Here is a 19,394-nt window from a genome sequence, read left to right as displayed (position 1 = left end):
CAGCTCCAGCTGCTCCAGGGACTCAGCTAATGGGGTCCATTTGCTGGGTAGTTCTTGGAATAACAAATTGTATCATCCAAAAAAGCAAAACCACAAAGGGGGATCGGTTTGCAGCCCAGCTCACAAAAGTCCCTTGTCTGGAGGCCCCCCATGCCCCCCAAACTCCCAAAGAAGACTCGATTTAACCAAAACAAGCAGCACACCCAGCCCTGCACTCTCACACTCCACAGCAAACTGTGAAGCAACACGGATCAACCCAATCCTGCAGCTGGCAAACACCATCAGGTGCACACCTGGCTGTGCCACATGGTGCCAGAGAGCTGCTGCCCACTCCTCTGGAGCTTCATCCAGACAAAACTGAGTTGGCCAAAGCCCAGAAAACTCTGGACACAGTGCAGATCCCCAGGACTGTTCCAAACCCATCTCCCAGTCCATCCCAGTCAGCAGCAAACATGCAGAGGGAAAGGGTATCCTCACTCCAGAGGGGCTTGTGCAGGAGCAGAGAAAAACAAGCCATGGATTTCTCTGGAGCAGGATGAAAGACGAGGCTCAACACCTGCTAAACCCTCTAATCCCCCTCCTCACCCCTGCCAGCTCTCCAGAGCCCACCAGCCCAGCTGCTGGTGGAGGTCTGGAGCAAACAGTTCCCAGCACAGCTTGGTGTGATCCCAGCCCATAGTGGGACCAGTTGGACAAATCCATCAGCTCCTTCTGGTTTCTAACTCCCATGGGGACTTCCCTCGCCTGCTCTCCTGGACAGACCCCAAGGTCACTCCAGGTCACAAGCACCTGTTCACATCCTGAGAGCACATGTTGGTTGAGATGCCCACCTGGGTCCTGTCCTGGGGGGCTGCAAGAAGGGGAAAGGCTGAAGGAAGGTGTGTTAAACTCTTTCCCAGTGGGGCTGCACTAATGGGATTTTTGAGCTATTCCTCCAGCTGGGATTGGACCCCAGGGAGCAAATCCCATCCTATGCCAACAGCCTGCAGGCAGCAGCTCCACAGGGGGCATGTCTTTGGAAAGGTGCCCCTTTCATGCCTCCAGCAATGGGTGGATAGAAGTTTGCTTCTCCCTCTGCCCTCATCTTCACACCTTTACATGCAGGGCAGGAGCATCGGCTGCCAGCCCTTGTTCCACAGCCCAGTTCAGGGACCCCTAGCCCCAAAACTCACTTGAATTTTTGGCAACCTGAGCAATTCTGCTCATGTTTCCAACCAGGTTCCACCCCTGGACCAGCTGCCACCAGCCAGGAGGCTCAAACAGATGATCTATGTCACACTGTCCCACTCATGCAGGACACCACAGCCCTGGGACAGGAACAGCCACAGCCACGGCATTCACTGACCTTTGGGGACGAACACACCTGAGCTCCCACATCCCTTGGGAGCACAGAGTGGGATGGGGTGCTGCAGCCCTGCACCTGGCTGTGCCCCAGACGGTCCCTCCACACCTCCCCTCTTCCCAGCTGGATACCCCCAGGAAGCTGAGGCTGGCGCAGCTCCGGACCAGGAGCGACCCCGCCGTCACGGCCCGTCTGCCGCGGGTGATTCGCCGCCTGCCCGGCAGCGCTCTGGCTGCATTCCTGCCCTAAGTACCGCGGATTTGCTGTGCTTTATGAAAAACGAGAAGAATGTTTTAAATGAAATTAATTCTGACGAACCCAAGATTTCATAAAAGCGCTGCCTGGGCACAGTTTGGCACGGGCCCGCTCTTGTTCGCTCTGGTGCCTTCCCTGGGGGGAGGAAAACACCAGGCTTGGCATAAAATAATTACAGACTCCTTGTGCAGCTCGGTTTATGGCTGCTTGAGGAGCGCTGGGGTCTTGTCCTGGCCCGTAGCTGGTGGTTGGCAATGACATCACACATGGTCTTTAATAACCACGATGGGAGAAGGTGTAATGGAAATGAGCATCAGCACCAGCCGTGCCAGGCTGTCAGAGCAGTGCTGGACACCTGAGTGTCCCTCACTGTAGCCATGTGGGACCATCTCACACTGCCACATGAGCTGGCACGTCCTGGCACAGCACAGTGTTGACACAGACAAGGTCCATTCGTGGCACAGACGTGTCTGTGCCGGCAGTGGGAAGGAGCGAGTGGAGGTTTGGGAAGCGGGCACAGAGCCACTGGTGCTCGGCACAGCCCCACCAGCTTCCTTTGGATGCAGACAGAGGAACTGCTGTGGTCCTGCCCGGCTTTCCCTTTCATCTCGACTTTAAAAAGCCACTAAATTAAAACCACAAAGGCACCCAAGCCCCGAAGCGACTCTGCTGTCCCGCCGGCCCCCGCGCCAGGGGATGCTCGGCGGGACGCGGCACTCGGCACAGCCGGAGCAGCTCGCAGGGCCCTGACCTTGTTATTTATGTAACACAATGCTCTTTCCCTCTGTTCATGCACTGCCACGAGCCAGCTGCTGAGAGCCCCACAACGTGACCTTCAGGGGTCCGTGGGCCTGTGGTGGTTGCTGAGCTCTGGACCAGCTCTGATTGTGGAACAGGCTCTCCAGGGATGTAGTGGAGTCAGGATCCCTGAAGTGTTCAGAAAACAAGTAGACATGGCATTTCATGGTATGTTTTAGTGGGCATGAGAGTTGAATTGATGGTCTTGGATGGCTTGTCCAACCTCAGTGATTCTGTGTGCCCACAGTGCCCAGGCATGGCCCCACATCACTGGCCTGGTTTGGGGTCTGCTCTGGGTGCCTGCACTGCCCACCTCAGGGCTGTGGGCTCTGCCCTCCCAGCTTATCAGCTCAGCCTTTCAGGGCTCAAAGCACCTGAAATTAAAGGCATAGCAAAGACAGAGGTATCACCACTGTAATCCAAACCTGGGATCCCATCGGGATCTGCCTGTGGGTTGTGAGTGCCAGACTGGCAATATCAGGAAATATGAAGAAATAGCAATAAAAGTCAGCTTGTTCCTGTCCCCTGGCTCATGGCACACGGAGCAGTGAGAAATACCTTTCTGCACTCGTTGACAATGCATGTTTGAGGCTGAAAATATGCTTTTCTGGCAAAAGCCCACATATTTAACCTCAGTGGGCACCAGCAGCTCACCCCGTGGGTCCGGAGAGGGAAGGGCAGTGGGACTTCCCAGCCTGCCTGGGCACAGCAGCACAGGGGAAGCTGCTCCAACCACTGACATGGAGCAGGATGTGAGGGTGATAAGTGATGAGTGTTGAAATGAAATCTACAAGGAAAGCAAAGGACCTGCTGCAGCTCCACTCCATGCCAAGCCTCTTGCTGCCTTATCGGTGCTTCCCTGAAAACCATTGCTGTGTTATCCTGACATTAAATATTCTTGTGGTGATCCATATCTCCTCCATTTCCCTCACTGCACCCAAATGCTCCAGCCCTGATGCACACCCTGGATTCACACTCTCGCCTCTGGAGTGAAGCCAAAATCTCCAAAGGAAAAAATGCAGCCAGAGCTTCCAAGTTTTGTGGTGAAACCACATGATTTTGATGGGAAGCCATAAATCAGTCCCAGACTCTCCCAGCCTCCAGTAATTTCTTAAAACAAACCTGGGCTGAATTTTGGGTCTTGTAATGAAATCTGAAAGCAGGTGAATTGGCCACAGGGTTTGAGCATCACCACAAGTGAGTGCACGGAGTGGCCTCGGCCACTCTGGACAGCCCTGACTTGTCTGAGTGGGCTCAACTCTCCTGCAATTATGGGGCACAACCAAAGCATCTTTCACCTTTGTGGTGTCTGAGGAGAGGCTTGAGTGCTGCCCAATATCTGTGGCCACACTGAGACCTTCCAGGCCCCAGGGGCACAAACACAGCTCCAACAGCAGGGGAGAACAGGGAACACCCCAGCAATGAGACAGGAAGAACTTGCTGCCCTGCCTGAACATGAGCATCAGAGAAAGGGGTAACTCCTCGTGTGGCTGCAGGGATGGGGGCAGCTCCCCAAGGTGGTCTGGCCTCAAGGTCTTGGGTTTCAGCACAAAACAAAGCAAAGGCTCTTATTTGGCTAATGTGCCTCTGAAGAAAAGCTCTATCCTTGTTTGCTCCCACTGCTGCATTGTCTGTGGATAAAGACGGGGATAGATCTCATCTGATACAGCAATATCATCTCGCCCATCTGGACGGAGCTCTTTACAAGACCCTGCTTTAGAATTTAGATCCCTGGGAACTTGGAAGGCAGCAGTGAAACAAAACCCTCCGCCAGAACAATAAAGAGGCTCTCGGCGACGGCCTGAGCTCTTTGGGGCAGGCACAGGAGTGCTGAGAGGTCCCAGGGGTCCAGCCTTGCTGTGCTGCTCGGGTGTGCAGCAGGTTTGCAGAAATCTGCTGGTTTGGGGCAGGTCTTGGGGCCCATCCTGCCCGGCGAAGGCAGAGCTTGGGCTGGGAGTGCTGCAAGAAATAAAAACTCAGGTCTTGGTAAAAAATGACCAAGGCCTTGTATCGACCGCTGCACCCACAGCAGGTGGACACAGAGGCCATTGTCCTCCTCCCTGACTGTTCCCTGCCAAGCCCTGTCCTGGACAGAAGTGCCTGGAAGAGCCTCTGAGGACAAACATCTCCAGATGGGCCAGCGGGACGGGCTCAGCCCCAGGGAAGGTCGCAGAGACCAGACTCGGCTGCTCTGCAGATTTTGGCTGCAGTTGCTCCTGTGATCTGGAGCTTTGCTCCATGAACTCGGTTGACACCAGGTCCAGGGGCCACAGGAGCGCTCCATGGCCACCAGCTGAGGGGACAACAGACACCCTCACAACACCACCTTTGGCTCCTTTTTTAACCCACCTCATTTTTGGCAGCACCCATCTCCAACCTGCAGCCCATGGCCAAGCTCAGGAGTGCAGCATCCACTGGGAGCCATGGGGTCCCTGGTGGGATACTCCTGTGAGGACACGGGATAAAGGGCAGGAGGTGGCTTTGATGAAGGGTCTGGCTCCTGCAGCTCCCTGGGAGCAGCCAAGCGATGCCCAGAGGTGAGCCAGGCTTTGGGGAACCCAGCCTGCCACCCCGCCAGCCCCACCAGGCCCTGCACACCCCAGCCCTGTGCAGATGTTTCCCGGAGTGCTGCCATCCCTCCAGCCCTTCCCGGCCAGGATGGATCCCATCGCTTTGAAGTTCACAGCCGATGCGAAGGGTTATGCAGCCAGAGCAGACAGCCCTGGGGAAGTGCCAGGCGGCCAGGGATGTGACTCAGGAGCGGCTCCGGTGACAAGGGGAAAAGGAAAAGCAGTTTATTATGTCTGTGCCGGCATCCAAGTCGCCAACGCAGGGAAGCAACGTGCAGCTGAGCCCTGAGCAGGAGGGTAGAGCCGGGGGGTCAGCATCACCCCACCCCACCAGCCACCCTGAGGCTCCCAACCCCACGGGATTGCTGCAGGACACAGCCAGTTCAAGCAGCATCCAGTCCTGCTCCCCAAGTGTCCAGTTCAGGCAACCCCTGAGTGTGAAGGAGAGTGGGCATGGGTTGATGCTCCCCACCACTTTTGCTAAAGCAGTTAATTACCCTCTCTAATCAGCCAATAATGGAGCATATGGGGAAGTGGGGAGGTTCAGAGCCCAGCATGTGCCCCATGGAGCTGATGGCCTGTACCCTCTCCCACAGGGCAAGGGCTGGGACTGAAAAACTGGGGGAAAAACAAATCCAATTTGGTGTCTTTTTATCCCTCCCCTTCCTGCCCTATGAGATTTTATTGTCACAGACATTTTCTTTAGTGCAGAGGAATGGAAACTCTGCTCCTTCCCATGCTACAGACAAGCTGAAATAGGAGAGAATGACAGAGGGGTGTGTGGGGATGGGATGGGACCAGCCCCCACGCCCTCCCCGCCGGGTTAATGCCTTTTACAGGTGGCATCGCCCAAATCCACTTGATCTGCTGTTGCCCTGATATGAGCAGCCCGGCTGCTGCGCAGCCATGGAGCCCAGGGCCCGTGGAGGTGGTTTTGTCCCTCACATCACAGATCCTGAGAACAGACAGAGCATTAAAACCAGGCAGTTTCATCTCCACCTTCGGGGGAGAGGCTGCACCACCCGCCAGCAGCCGAGCACTTGGATGCACCACACAGCGCCAGCATCCCGTGATGGATCAGCACGGAAAACAACACCCTGCTAATCTGCCTCCTCAGCAGCCATAAAACTGTCTTCCCAGTTCCTTCAGAGAGGATTTACAGTGGCTCAAAGCATCCTGGAGCAGCTGAGGGCAGCAGGAGCCCCCCATGGGCTCCAGCCCCCAACCTGGGACACATCGTGGCATTGGGGTGATGCCCCCACACCTCTCGGCCCTCAGTCACTAAGCTTGATTCACCCCAAACTAGTGCTCCCCAATGGGGACTTTGGAGCCCCCCAGAGAAGGTCAGTGCCCCCAAGGTCATGCCTGACCCATAGAGCCTCTTGCTGGGGTCCCAGTACCCCACAAAAAGGCTCAAGAGAGACCTGTCCCCTCGCTGGGCTCTTCTTGTCCCCTGTGCTGAGGGCAAACAGGGCAGACTCTGCCCCAATGGGGACAGCAGGTCTGGAGCTTTGGTCACAGCCCTGCTGACTGTTACTTGAGGGGCAGCACCTCACCCAGCCCTGGGCTCACTGAGAGGCAGCTGCTCGCCGGCCCTGGGTCTTCCTGGGCATGTGACCCATGGGGGTCTGAGCCCTCGTGGGGCCAAGCACGGGCACTGCCCCACAACCCCTGGACACAGCCTGTGCTGGGCCCCTCCGGCACTGAGAAACATTCCAGTGCTGGGCAGGGGCAACGGGAGCGCTGCCCCCATGTTCCCCCCGCTCTGTATCCAAGTGGGAAACCAAAAACCTGACGCAAGGCGAGCTGTGCTGAGCCCCTGCCAAGAGCCATGGACAGAAATATCCTTGATTTCACCAAGGTGTGAATAACTTTTGACACTTCTAGGGCTTATTGCCTTAAAAAAATCCCCCCACAGTCCCCATTCACACTCTGCAGGACTGTGTTTCATATGAATGGAATATATGAATCACTGTAAAGAATTTAAATGCTTCCCTGTACAAAGAAACGCTCCCTCCCTGCTCTGCAGTCGGGCTCTGCACAGCCTAAAACAAAGGCATGGCAGGAGACAGGACAAATCCCCATCACCAAACCGCTGCCTCAGTGGCCAAGGGCAGCCCAGCCTCTGGGTTTGGCCCAGCAGAGTGGGGCAGAGCCCAGCACCCTCCACCACCCACCCCAACCCACAACCAACTCCCCAGCCAAGGCACTTGTGGATTCCGAAATCGCAATGAGTTCCTGACAGCTCCAGGTTCTCGTCTCTGTGTGCTGTTCACACTTTGGCTCTGCTCCCACGCCTAAACCCCAGTTTTCACACTGGAACAGGCAAAGAAAATCTCTTTACTGCCATTCCTCTGCCCAGACTCGCTGGGACAATCCTCCTCCCCACTGCTGGAGGACCGAGTCAGCTGGGCTGATGGAAACCAGGCAATTCTTCCTACAAGAATCTCTCCCGGTTTTCAGCAGTTTGGGTTTTGCTGTTCCTTTTCCCCTTGGGCAACAGGGTGAGGAGGAAAAATGTAACTGGAAGCCTGGCGCAGCCTCGCTGCATTTCCAGCTGTGATGTTTCCCCTGGCATCGCTGCCTCGGCTCCGCACACACGGCCGTGTCTGCAGCCCCGGTGGAGCAAGGGAAGCCAAGATGGGGCTCCAGGCACCCGAGTCCCTCAAAGATCAGGGACAGGACAGCCCTTGGAGGCCCCATTCACTACCACAGCACCGTCCCTGCCCCAGGGGCTCACAGCCACCAGCCCCACTGCCAGCTCTGCGTTCTAAATTCACAGGATCCGGCTCTGAAAGGAGCCACTTTGTTTCCCAGTGTCCCTCGCAGATGGATCAAAACTGCATTTTTACAGAAGCGATAAAAATCCCAGGAATTCACCGGCCTTATGATTTATTAAACATGTTCCTTATAGCAAAGCTGCCCATAGATGAGAAATATCTCCGGTAGGTTATTGCCTGGCCTGGGGCTACTGTACAGGGGGGATCTTTCCTGGCTTATTGGGAATGTTCAAAGCCAGGGAACCTGGTAGCTCAGGAGCCAATTAACAGCAACACTCTTAAAAAAACCTAAATAAAATAAGCACCTTGTATTTCCCAAGGTGTTTGTGGAAGGTGCTCCAGTGCCAGTACCTGGGAACGGTGCCGGTACCCGATGGGTGCAGATGTTGGCAGCTGCAGGAGGGAACAAGCTCCAGGCAGGGCCAGGACAGGGAGTGCCAGCAGCAGCTGTCCCAAAGGTCACGGCACTTTCCCCAAAACACTTTTGCTCTCACAAACGAATTTCCTAACAGCAGAAAGGGCTGGGTGTTGTGAGACGGCAGAGGCTCTGGGGAGGATTCCCTGGGAAAGGAACCCGACTGAGGTGGGTCAGACGACGGAGAAAGGATGAGAAGAGGAAAAGCAGAGGAAAGTGGGCTCAGACCTGCCCCGGGGAGGGATGGCTGAAGCGTCCTGCGGTGTTCCGCGGGTGAAGGCACCAGAACCGCGGGACTCGTGACTGGGAAATCCACGAGATCAACTCCCGCCCGAGCCCGGGGACACGCAGGGGAGCAGGAGCGGCGGAGCCCTGACCCCATCCCGGCGCAGCGGAGCGGACCTTACCTCACCTCCCGTCGGCGCGGCGGAGCAGAGCGGAGCGACGGGCACGGGCGGCCGCTGGCGGGAGCGGCGATACGGGCCGGGCCGGGCCGGGCACCCCGCGGGGCGGAGCGGGGCGGGCGGGAGGGCGGAGCGGGGCCGGGGGCGCGGGGGCTGCGGGGGATGCCGAGCGGGGCCGTGGCTGCGGGGGGATGCGAAGCGGGACGGGGGGATGCGGAGAGGGGGGATGCGAAGCAGGACGGATGGATGCGAAGTGGGGAATGCGGAGTGGGACGGGGGATGCGGAGTAGGGGGATGCGGAGTGGGGCGGGGGGCGCGGAATGGGACCGTGGCGGGCCAGCTGCTGCGATTACTCTCTTTTTCTCTCTTTTCCCTCTTTTTTCCTCGCTCCCCGCGGCGGTCCCAGCCCGGCTGGTCCCGCACTGCTCGTTCCTCCGGCGCGGGAAGGAGACTGCGCGCACCGCACATCCCCGAGAGCGCGGCCCCGGCCCCCGCCCCGCCGGCCCCTCCTCGCCACCCCACGCGGGACAGGCGGCCCTGGGCACGACCCCCGTGGGCCTGCCTGTCGTCCACCAGCTCAGGGATGCCCAGTGCCCTGGGGATGCTGATGCCAGAACACCAGCCACAGGGTGGGAAGAGAGTCCCAAGGACTGAGTGCTGCTGGGCCCCGTGATGGGGCACAGTGGGGTCCAATACTCTTTGCCCTCCTTGGTCCGTTTGGCAGCCTGGGGTTGGAGCAGCATTTCTCCCATGCTCCCACAAACCCACTGCCCTCTCTCGTTGTGGGCACAGGGCCACAGCAGGAGGAACCCCCCTTTTCTGTGGTGGAGGAACTTCACCACTCCAAAAATCCTGTTGCCCTGGGCAGAAAAGTCGGGAAATGTGGTGCCAGCGCTGCCGGGTCTTGCTGCCTCGTGACTCGGCACAGTTTCAAATCACACACCGGGACAGAGGTGTCCCGATCCCGGGGGAGTGAGGAGCCCGCAGCATCCACCTCACGTCTTTCCCAACCACCGTGAGCTGCCCATTCCCGAGGCGGAGGAGCCGTGGCATCCCGCTGGCAGCCGCGTGCCAGGCACAGCCGGGACACCGCCGGCACCGCCGCAGCTGCCATGGGTGCACGGGCCGGGGGTGCAGGGCCCCGGTGTGCCCCGGGAGGCAGATTAGGGTTGCTCAGGCAACGGGCACGGAGAAAGCCCGTCGGGATGGAAGCCGCTGGGTGCACAAGGGTGTTTGTTTTCTGTATTAAGCGCCTGAGAGAGGGGGGCATCAGACAGCTAATCCCCCCTCAATGCCTTCCCCCGGCGAGCAGCCGCCGCGGGGCCGGACCCTGCTCTCAGGAATGCTGATGTGCTGTGCCCCGCGCCGGAGGACGAGGCTGGGGTCCCCTCCGTGCTCTGAGCAGGCAGGGCTGGGGGTCCACCCGCAGCTGGTCCCTACCGCAGACCACGGCGAGCTCCTGGCCACGGCTGAGCTGGGATGAACCACGGCACACGGTCAGTCAGTCACCTGCTGCTCGGACACTGCTCTGCCACCGTGCGACCGCCAGTGCCAGCTTTCCTTCCCACGTCCTTGTCCCACCTGCAGCGCTCAGGCACAGGGCAGACCATGGAGGGGCCTCCACTGGCACGGCAGTTCCTGCAGAAGTGAACCAGCGTTGTTTAACCAGAGCTCTCACTGGCAAAGCATTTCCTCTACTCACAGACTCGTTCACCAGCACAGACATTCCTCTGTCCCGCAGAGCAAACCATGGGCTGCAGCCTCGCTCCGTGCTGGCCTCTCTCTCCTGTCATCACTCCCATGTTGGTTCCCTGCTCCACAGGCCTGTCCCTTCACCGGGGTGGACCCTGGGGTGCAGCCGTGTCACCTGGCCATGCCATCTTGACCCTGCCACCCTGGCCACACCAGCTCCTTCCCACTGCCTAGCAAGGTCATTTTTGAGCTGGGTCTTCTAGCCCATCATTTGGTTCTTCCTCTGTTTCCTCCAGGCCAGTCACTGCTTTGGCCTTGTAGAGTTGCAGTTTCTGCTGATAGCTGTTGTCTCCTGATCCTCTGTTTTGGGTGCTGATGCACCTGCTCGCTGGTAGAGCACAGGGAACTGAAAAAAAAAATGTGGGATTAGGATGAACATTACTGAGCAATACCCGAACCATCCATGTCTTATCAATATTGTTTTCATACATGGCATAACCCAGCACTGTATCAGCTACTGGGAAAATTGCTATGAAATTTACTCTATTCCAGCCCAAAATGTGTCCAGGTGTGAGCTCACAGATCATGACCCAAGGCTGCAGCAAACCCAGCTCCTCATGCTGAGCAAGGAAAGCAAACATCCCAACTCACCAAGTGTCATAACTTAGAATTTACTTATTTGAGCTAAACAACTGATACCTCTCAGCACTGTGCTGAGCCACTGCTGAATGCTCTCCTTCCCAGCAGGAGAGGGAAGCTGGGCTTAGCGTGGGATTTAGCGGCTCCACTGCCTCTATCCCCTGGCAGCCCTGCACCCACTGCCATGCCAGGGCTCTGTGGTGTCCCCAGCATCGTGCTGGCCCTGCCAGGGACACACGTGAACCAGTGACAGCCCTGGTGCCACAGAGCACCATGCACTGCTGCACCTCAGGGCTGCTCGTGGGGTCGTGGGCTTGCTGCCCCCTAAAATCCTCATCCCAGCCATCCCACTGGGAGGAGGCATAATTCAATCTAGGGCTGAAAAATGCCTTAACTTAATTTCGGTGGGTCACGGACGTAATCGAATCAACCCCGTGCATTGGAATATCATTTCCATGTTTCCACAAGACGGGTAATTGTGCTCGGAAAACCAGCCCTTGGTGCTCAGCAGGAAAATGTGCCGTGAGGGTAGGAGGGGGCCAGGGGCTGGGCTGGCAGAGCTGAGCAGGGCTGGGGTGCACTGCAGTGCCCACTTAGGGTGCCAGCACAGTGTGCCAAGGGCAGGGACAAGGGATCTGGAGGCACCATCCCTGCTTTGCTGGTGGTGACACTCAGGTGAGAGGTGTCCTGGGCAAGAGGACACCGGGCAGGGAGCAGCGGTGCCAGCACAGTGCAGGGTGAGCCACAGCTCCGTGTGGAGTGCGGTGCCAGATCCCAGCCTTCGGGAACATTCAGTGATGGATTAAATGCAATCTGACTACCACTGTGGGAGGTTGGAGAGAATTACTTCATACAAATGCACTTCGGAAAGTATTTAGAGTCAAATTTTCAAAAGCCCCTGAACGATTTAAGAGCCAAAATCCCATTTTCCAAAGTCACTTAAATGAGCAAGAAAAGATCAGTTAAGAAAACACGCGGGCAGCCTGGGCCTGGGGGGACGAGCTGCGGGTGCAGCACCGTGTCTGATCAGCCACCGCAGCTTCGCCCTGGGACACACGAGGATGCATCAGCCTCAGAAAGCATCCCCGGGGCTCTCCTTGGGAGTTCAGCCCAGGATGGGTCCCAGTGGGTCACACAGAAGGGAATGGTCCTACTGGGATCAGGGATAGCTCCTGGTTCAGTGGTCGCCACCGCCACTGCCGGCTCTGAGCATGGACCCCGCCGGGGCAGGAAGGGTCCCCGGCTGTAAGGGGAGAAGGCAGAGCTGCAGCTGGGAACCACAGGGCTCCTTCCCTTACCCCACAACCGCTGCAGCCTCCTAAAAGCATCTCCAGTTCCCCGCTCAGCATCCTAATGAACCGCAAGGGCAGCTGGGACCCTCTGAGGCAGCAACCATGGAGACTCGACCCCCCCAAAGAGCAAATCCCAAAGCAATTAGCTTTGCAAGCCTCGGCTGGGCTGGTGGAGGTTCCACATTCCTCGGTGGCTGTAAAGCTCTTTACTGGGATTGTTTTCCTGCGTGAGCTCTGCCCGGGGTACACATGGCCGTGGCTCCAGCTCCCAGCACCTTTGGTGCATGTCATAAAAAAACACTCTCAGCACGTTGCTTTTGCTCAGGCTGAATCGCAGAGGGTTTATACACTTCCCCCAACAGAAAGCAAAAAGGATCTGAGACAGAATTCTTGCTCCAGGATCCTTTACAATTCCTGGAGGACATTTTTGGAAAGGGAAGGGTTGTATTTACTTTGGCAGCTGACTCTGCTCCTATATACATACACATGGAAAAACTGCACTCACCTACAGTTTCCAGGGCTCCCTTGTCTGCAGAGCGCCAGCTCAGGTGGGAGCTGGTGGCCCCTGCACCTCTGTTTGGAAATGGCACGTGCAATTGGAAGCTGAATGTTAAACCTCTCCCCATGGCAGCCCTGGAGGCTGCCAGCCCTTCTCAGGAATGCTGGAGAGGACACAGCAGCCCTGGAGCTCATCGTGACTCAACACAGCCCAGAGCCAGGACCATCCCTGTGATGCCCTGTGCCCATTGTGCCCCACGTGCCCCTGTCACCTCCCTCTCTGGGCACTTCTCCCCATCTGCACCTCCAGCCTTCCCATGGCTGCAGTGATTAATTCACTGACAGAGGGGTAGGAATAAATCCACTCGTTGGCACATTGTAAATTCATCACGTGCTGAGGACACACATTCCAGCCCACCATAAACACCCCTGGCTATGAGGTAGTAAATCTACCTCTGGAGCAGAGGGTGAACAGAGTCCCTGAGTCCTGGGGGCTGCTCCATCCTGGGGTCAGAGACACCCCACAGCATCCAGCTGACCTCCAACAGTGGTGGCTCAGGACAGAAGTCTTCAGGACCATGGTCACCCTCCCAGTTTGCATCCTTCCTCCCTGTGCCACACCAGTGACTGGTGTGGGTGTTGCCATGAGTGGGACCCATCCCATGGAATGAGAGCAGTGTTCTGAACCTGTCCAGCAGCTGCCTGGAGCACATGGAGGAGGGTTGCTGCCCCAGCGCTCCACTGAGCTGCTGAAATGTTTATGCAGTAAACTAGTTGTAAAACAGGAAAAAAATAACAGTTTATTATCCACCAAACAGCTGCTGCTTCATTTTATAGGGGTCATTCTCTGAGGAGGGTGGGCTGGTGGGGCAGAAGCACCTCCCCAGGTCCTGGTGGGCTGCAGGTTCCTGGCAACCCCAGCTTGGGTCCTTCAGCCCCCATCCACCCCCCAGCACCAGGCTGGCATGTGGGGCCACAGTGGGGATGGACAGGGAAGGGTATGTGTGGCCTTGGGGTTTTATCAACCTTTGTATTGTTGGGGCTGTCAGCAGGTCACCCTGGGGAGGGGGCATGGGGGCCTCTGCTCAGTGGGTTCTGCATCCTGTGGCACCCTGAGATCTGTCTGCAAGGCCAGATAGTGCATGAGCAGCTCCAGAGGGCAGGGCAGGGAGCAGGGAACAGGGCTGGTTCCCACTGCAGGGCAGGGAGCAGGGAACAGGGCTGGTTCCCACTGCAGGGCAGGGAGCAGGGAACAGGGCTGGTTCCCACTGCAGGGCAGGGAGCAGGGAACAGGGCTGGTTCCCATTGCAGGGCAGGGAGCAGGGAACAGGGCTGATTCCCGCTGCCTTCCCTGGGAGAGGAATCTGGGGCACAGCTCAGAATCCCTTTCCCAGAGGAAGCCAAGTGCCTGGGATGTGGCATCACCAGGCAGGGCTGCAGGGTGTTGATGGCAGCCTGGGGTCTGAATCTGCTGCATTTCCAGCACTGCACAGAGCATGAATGCAGGGCTGGGGTTCCCTGGGCATCCCCAGGGATGGGGTGAGCACCAACAGGGACAGGCACTCAGCCCTTGTCCCTGCTGGTCCCTTTCCTCCTTCTCCATCCCTTGTGCTCCCTTTGCCCACACTCCATGTGGGCATGGCATGGGCACCTCAGACCACAGCACTGGGGCCAGCACTGGGGAGGGGGCTCAGGGGGCTGAGCCTGCCCCAGCACCACACTGTGCTAGGCCTGAGAGCTCCCAGCAGCTCCAGCCTCTATGAAATAATTTGTTATTTTAGTTGTAAAACAGTAAGTGGCCCCTTTCCAGGTGGAGAAGGGAAAAGCCAAATGGCCCCACTTCTGCTAATGACTGAACCAGTCAGCCAGCATGGGCAGGACTGCCATGGGAGCAGGAGCTGCTTCACCCGTGCCCCTTTCAACACTCCTGTGCCCCCTCAGACATCCCTGTGCCCTCTGCATTGCCCCACCACAAGGACACCTCTATGTCCATGTTGAGGGATAATTTTCCTCATCTGAGCTTCAAAGGAGATGGGAAGCCCCAGGAGTGAGGTGCAGCTGGGTGGGACTGTGTCATTCCCAAGGCCAGGTGCGGGTGTCAGTTGCTTCTTGGCATCTCCCCTGGCCCCAGGGATGGCAACACATGGAAAGCCACCACCCAGTCACTGTGAGTGAGAGCTCTGGGGTGCAGCAGGGTCTTAGCAAGGTCCTGCTCAGGGATTTGACCCTCCAGCAGAAGCAGTGCCAGCCCTGAGTGCCAGGTATGGACAAAGGGCCCAACAGCGTTTCCTTGGGGTCATTCCCAGAACCCCATGGTTCTTGCAGTAATGCCAGGACAGCCTGGCCATCACTCCCAGAGTCTGGCAGTGCCTTGCCAAGGGCTCTGGGGCTGTGCAGGCAACACCCCTCACTGCTGTCAGGTTATAGAGCTCAAGTCCTCAAAAATGCAAAAAATGCACCAGGAATCAAGGTTGGCCTGAAGAGTTTTGATCTTTCCGCAATTGCTGCAGTATTGCTGTAAGTGCATCCAGATGGCTCAGACCACACAGAGGCAGCGCCCGCCGCCACCGTCACCGTCACCTTCGGGCCACCCCTGCCCACCTCACCTGCCCTGCCAAGGGGCACAGGCACGTGGCCAAGGGACAGCACTCAGGGACGTGGCAGGTTGAGCTGTGTGTGTTGTTAGGGTTAAACCTCATGGGTCACTGCAGGGTGACCTGTCCCCCAGGGCTGGTGACTTGTCATGTGGCTCCCAGGATGGCAGAGGCATTGCCCCGGGTCGTACCTGAGGGGGTGAGGGATGTGACCTCCACAAATGGAACATGGAGCTGAGCATCCTGGAGCCAAACCTTACAGCAGCTGCTGAGAAGTGATGCTGAACCGAGTCTCAAAGTCACTGGCCCCATCCCCTCGGCTCTGGTGCACTCCCTGTGTGGCTGTGATGGCCTCCTCAGGACAGCTGCTCCTCGTCTGGCACTGAGTTCATTGTTTATTTGGCCTGGGCATTGCTATTGCCAAAACCTCCAATGGGATGGAAGATGGTCAGTGTAGTTTGCAGCAGGTGAGTGCTGTGCCTGCAGGAAGCTGGGGCAGGGCAGGCTTGTTTTGGTGCTGTTGTGTGGCTCAGAGCTATGGATGGATGGATGGATGGATGGATGGATGGATGGATGGATGGATGGATGGATGGATGGATGGATGGATGGATGGGAGGATGGGTGGAGGCTGGCAGATGCCCTGGCATCAAAGTGCTCCCAAGGGGTGCCAGATCCCAGCTCAGTGCACATGTTCTGGCCCCATTGCAGGCACTACTGCCCATCCTTCCCTTCCTGCTCCCTGAGATCTGATGGGCAGGTGATGCTAAATCAGCCAAAGGCTCCTTTTGACTGGCGCAGGGCTCACATGGTACCCAGTGGGGATGCTCCCAGCATCCAGCATGTTCCTCCTGCTCCTCTCCCATCACCTGAAGCGAGATCCTGGTGCTGTCCCCTCTCAGCTCCGTGCCCCCAGCCTTGGCCAAGCTGGTGGCCATGCTCCCCCTCCCCTCCACTGCCCACCAAACCGAGGAAGTCGCAACCGCAGAGCTCTTGAAAGCATTTTTTTGGTGGAGACCACCGGTACTGAGAGATTAAAATTGCTGTTGTTTCTTCCATTACTCAGCTTTCCTGAATTATGGGGTGTAATACTCAGGGAGTGGGAATAATTAGGGGAGAACAATGGCAGGCTTGAAGGCTTAACTACGCCTGTGTGGTACTGCCGGCCAGGCCAGCCTGCTGTCACATTTCTCTAGGCCTCCATTTTCCACAGCCTGTGCCAAGCCCTTTCCACTACGGTACCCGCTCTGGCTTCCTCATTCCTCAGGCTCTGCTCTCTGGCCCGGCTGTCCTGCTTAATGCTCCGTTCCCTGGCTCCCAGCCAGGCAGCACCCATGGCACAGCACCCTGTGCCCTGCCCAGCTGAGGTGCAGGAGCCTGGGGAATGCAGGACATGGGGCAGAGGGATGCTGGAGGCTGGGAAAAGGGGATGCAGGAGCTCAGGGGATGCAGGAGTGGGGCAGAGGGATGCTGGGGGATGGGGGGATGCAGGAACTCAGGCCAGCCCCATCGCCTTTTTACCCTCTTGAGGCTCCTCAGCAGTGGGCAAGCAAAGGTCCCACCAGGTCATTTCGGTGTTCCATGCTCGAGGAAGCCACTGGATTTCTCCCCTCCACAGGGGCCACCCTCCAGCTCCTCAGTGGCATCTTGCTCAAGTGCCTTCCCAGCAATGGCTCATTGCTCCAGGGCCTGGGGAGCAGTGACAGCCCCAGCAGGAGCTTGGGCAAGAGGCCACAGTGCTGGTCCCAGCCCTGGGCAGGCACTGGCTCCAGCTGGGGCACACGGGCAGCCGTGGGGGACTCCGTGCCCACCATGGGACAGAGGCACAGAGCCACAGCCTGGGGCAGAGCCGGCCCTGTGCCCGGCAACTTCTCCCTGAGCTCTTGGATGTCAGCACTAGCACTAATTAAAATAGAATCATCGTTTTTTTGCTGAGAGAAGAGACATTGTTCTGGCGAGCACTTTCGCCGGAGTCAGCTCCTGTGTCTGTGTGTGATGGGCAGGGAGAAGCCAAGAGGATCCCGGGGCCTGAGGAATGGCTGGTCTTTGCTTCGCTCAGGGAGGGGATTGGTTTTCAATTTTCAAATTGTTTTCTCCTCTCTCTGTTAACGGAACCACTTGGAAGCTTTGACTGCAGCCATCCCTGGTCATCCAGGCATCTGGTTCAGTCCTGCTCACCATGGTGGGTATGGAGTGGGATCAGGGTTGGTATGGAATAGGGGATGAGGAGGGACCAGGAATGGGCTGTGTTTTTAGAGGTTCCAGAGCAGCCCCCAATTGCCTTCCTGTGGCTCTGTGGTGCATTACAGGCTCAGGAATGCTCATTAGGCCTCCTCCTTAATTAATGGATTCTGGGCAGGTGGCTTCACTTGACTTTTTGAGACCTTCTCTGCTCTTTGATCTCCTGATTTCTCACAAGCTCCTGTTTTCTCACAAACAGCATTGAGTCTTCATTTTTCTGCCTGAACAACAGCCTGTGTGGAATCATACTTTTGTTATTGGATTTTTTGAGGAAAACTCCAGGAGTTACCAACTGGGATAATGACCAGGATGGAAATTCACTTGTGACTGAAGTCAGTCATCTCATGGCCCTGTAATGAGTGGTCCTGAGAAGGACCCTTTGGAGCTCTCCTGGGTGGTATGTACCAGCAACTCTCCTGGAGTGGGATGAATCTTGGAGCTCATGGACTCTTCTAGTTGTGATATCCAGAGGACTAAGAATGACAGAGCCTGGGCTGACACTCCCCAACTCCTCAAGGCTCAACCCTTCCCCACTGAGAAGATTCATCAATGTGAGTATTTCACTAAATTCAAGGGGAATGTCTCACAGGTCTGTTCCTTCTTTATGTCTGCATGTTGTGAATGTTGCCACTTGGAACAGGTAATAGAAAATCCCATTTGAATGATTTTGTCAGAGTTAAATTAGTCAATTGATCCAGTGCTACTATTGCTGTGTTAATGAGATATTGTCATGATTGTGTGTTGGTAAATCCTTTAGACTTAGACCACTGGTCCAGTTTAAGGCTAAATTTAGACAGGGGATCCTCCCTGCACCCGGTGATGGCTCAGGGGGTCTCCCTTACCCTTTGCATCCCTTATTTTTCCCTCCTTTCTTTTCTGTGTTGTCATTTCCACTTAAATCATAGGAGATTGCTTTTAATCCAATTTCCCTTGGAGTGCTTTAGCTACACCTTCAGCAATAGTGACAAACTTATATCAAACCTATTTTTGCTAGTGATTCTTCAAGGTTCCCAAACCTCTCGTTCATGACAGGCTCAGGGAAACAGGGACTGTTCCAGCAGCTCTCTTCCTTGGAAGCCACAATTAAAACTATTTTAAAAGAAAACAAGCATTTCTCATCGAAATTCCTGCCTGTTCCTGGCTCTCATTGTTGGCCAAGGCTGCTCAGCACCAGCAGCTTCCCAACCTGCCTCCAGGCAAACCCACCTCACTGGGTCCTCAGAGTTCTGGCTGCAGTTGGGAAAATCGAAATTTTCTCTTGGAAATTTGCACTTTTTGTGGAAATTCAGCAAGGCTGGAGAGCACTGCCTTGCTGCCCCTGGGGTTTCTGGGGTGCAGCAAGCTCGTGGCTTCAATGTTTGTGGTGCAAAGTGGATGCCTGAACTGTACCCATCCCATGGACTCCTGGGCACAGTTTTGGATGAATCCCAGATCCAGAGGGCTCTGTGTCCCTGTGCCACAGCCTGTGCCACTGGCAGCTGAGGGTGGCTTCCAGAGGGGAATGGAGCTGCTGTGGTTTGAATTATTGGGGTTTGGGTGTGTGCAGTGGAATGATGTGGGGGGGGACTGGATCATCCCGAGAGCACCAACATCCTCACTGGATCATGGCAGAGGGCCAGGAATGATGGCATGGCCAATGTCACCCTTCTTCCCTGTCACTTTCACACCGGGATTGTCCCTTCCCATCACAGCTGGCACGAACTTCTGCTGCCTGAATGTCCACAGCCAGGAGCAAAGCACCACGGTGAGCTGGGAACACAGACTTGACCAGAGGGACACCGAGGTGAGCCATGTCCCTGCCCCAGCCACTGCTCATCCCTGCACATGCTAGCAGTGCCAATCAGCGCTGGAAACAGGGAAGTTTCTTCCTGCATTTC

At 56.7% G+C, this 19,394-nt stretch overlaps 1 protein-coding gene across 1 annotated transcript in view; it reads right to left on the bottom strand.

The window, feature by feature from the left end:
- Positions 1–8,652, bottom strand: part of COL8A2 (collagen type VIII alpha 2 chain) — a 29,691-nt gene extending 21,039 nt beyond the window's left edge. The window contains exon 1 of the mRNA XM_071576869.1: positions 8,568–8,652. The gene's annotated coding sequence lies outside the window, so the exon portion shown is untranslated. The remainder of the gene's footprint in view (positions 1–8,567) is intronic.
- Positions 8,653–19,394: the final 10,742 nt, after the last annotated feature.

This window comes from Pithys albifrons, chromosome 24 (assembly GCF_047495875.1).
Source record: "Pithys albifrons albifrons isolate INPA30051 chromosome 24, PitAlb_v1, whole genome shotgun sequence".
NCBI lineage: Eukaryota > Metazoa > Chordata > Aves > Passeriformes > Thamnophilidae > Pithys > Pithys albifrons.
This window is presented reverse-complemented; position numbering and strand designations above follow the sequence as displayed.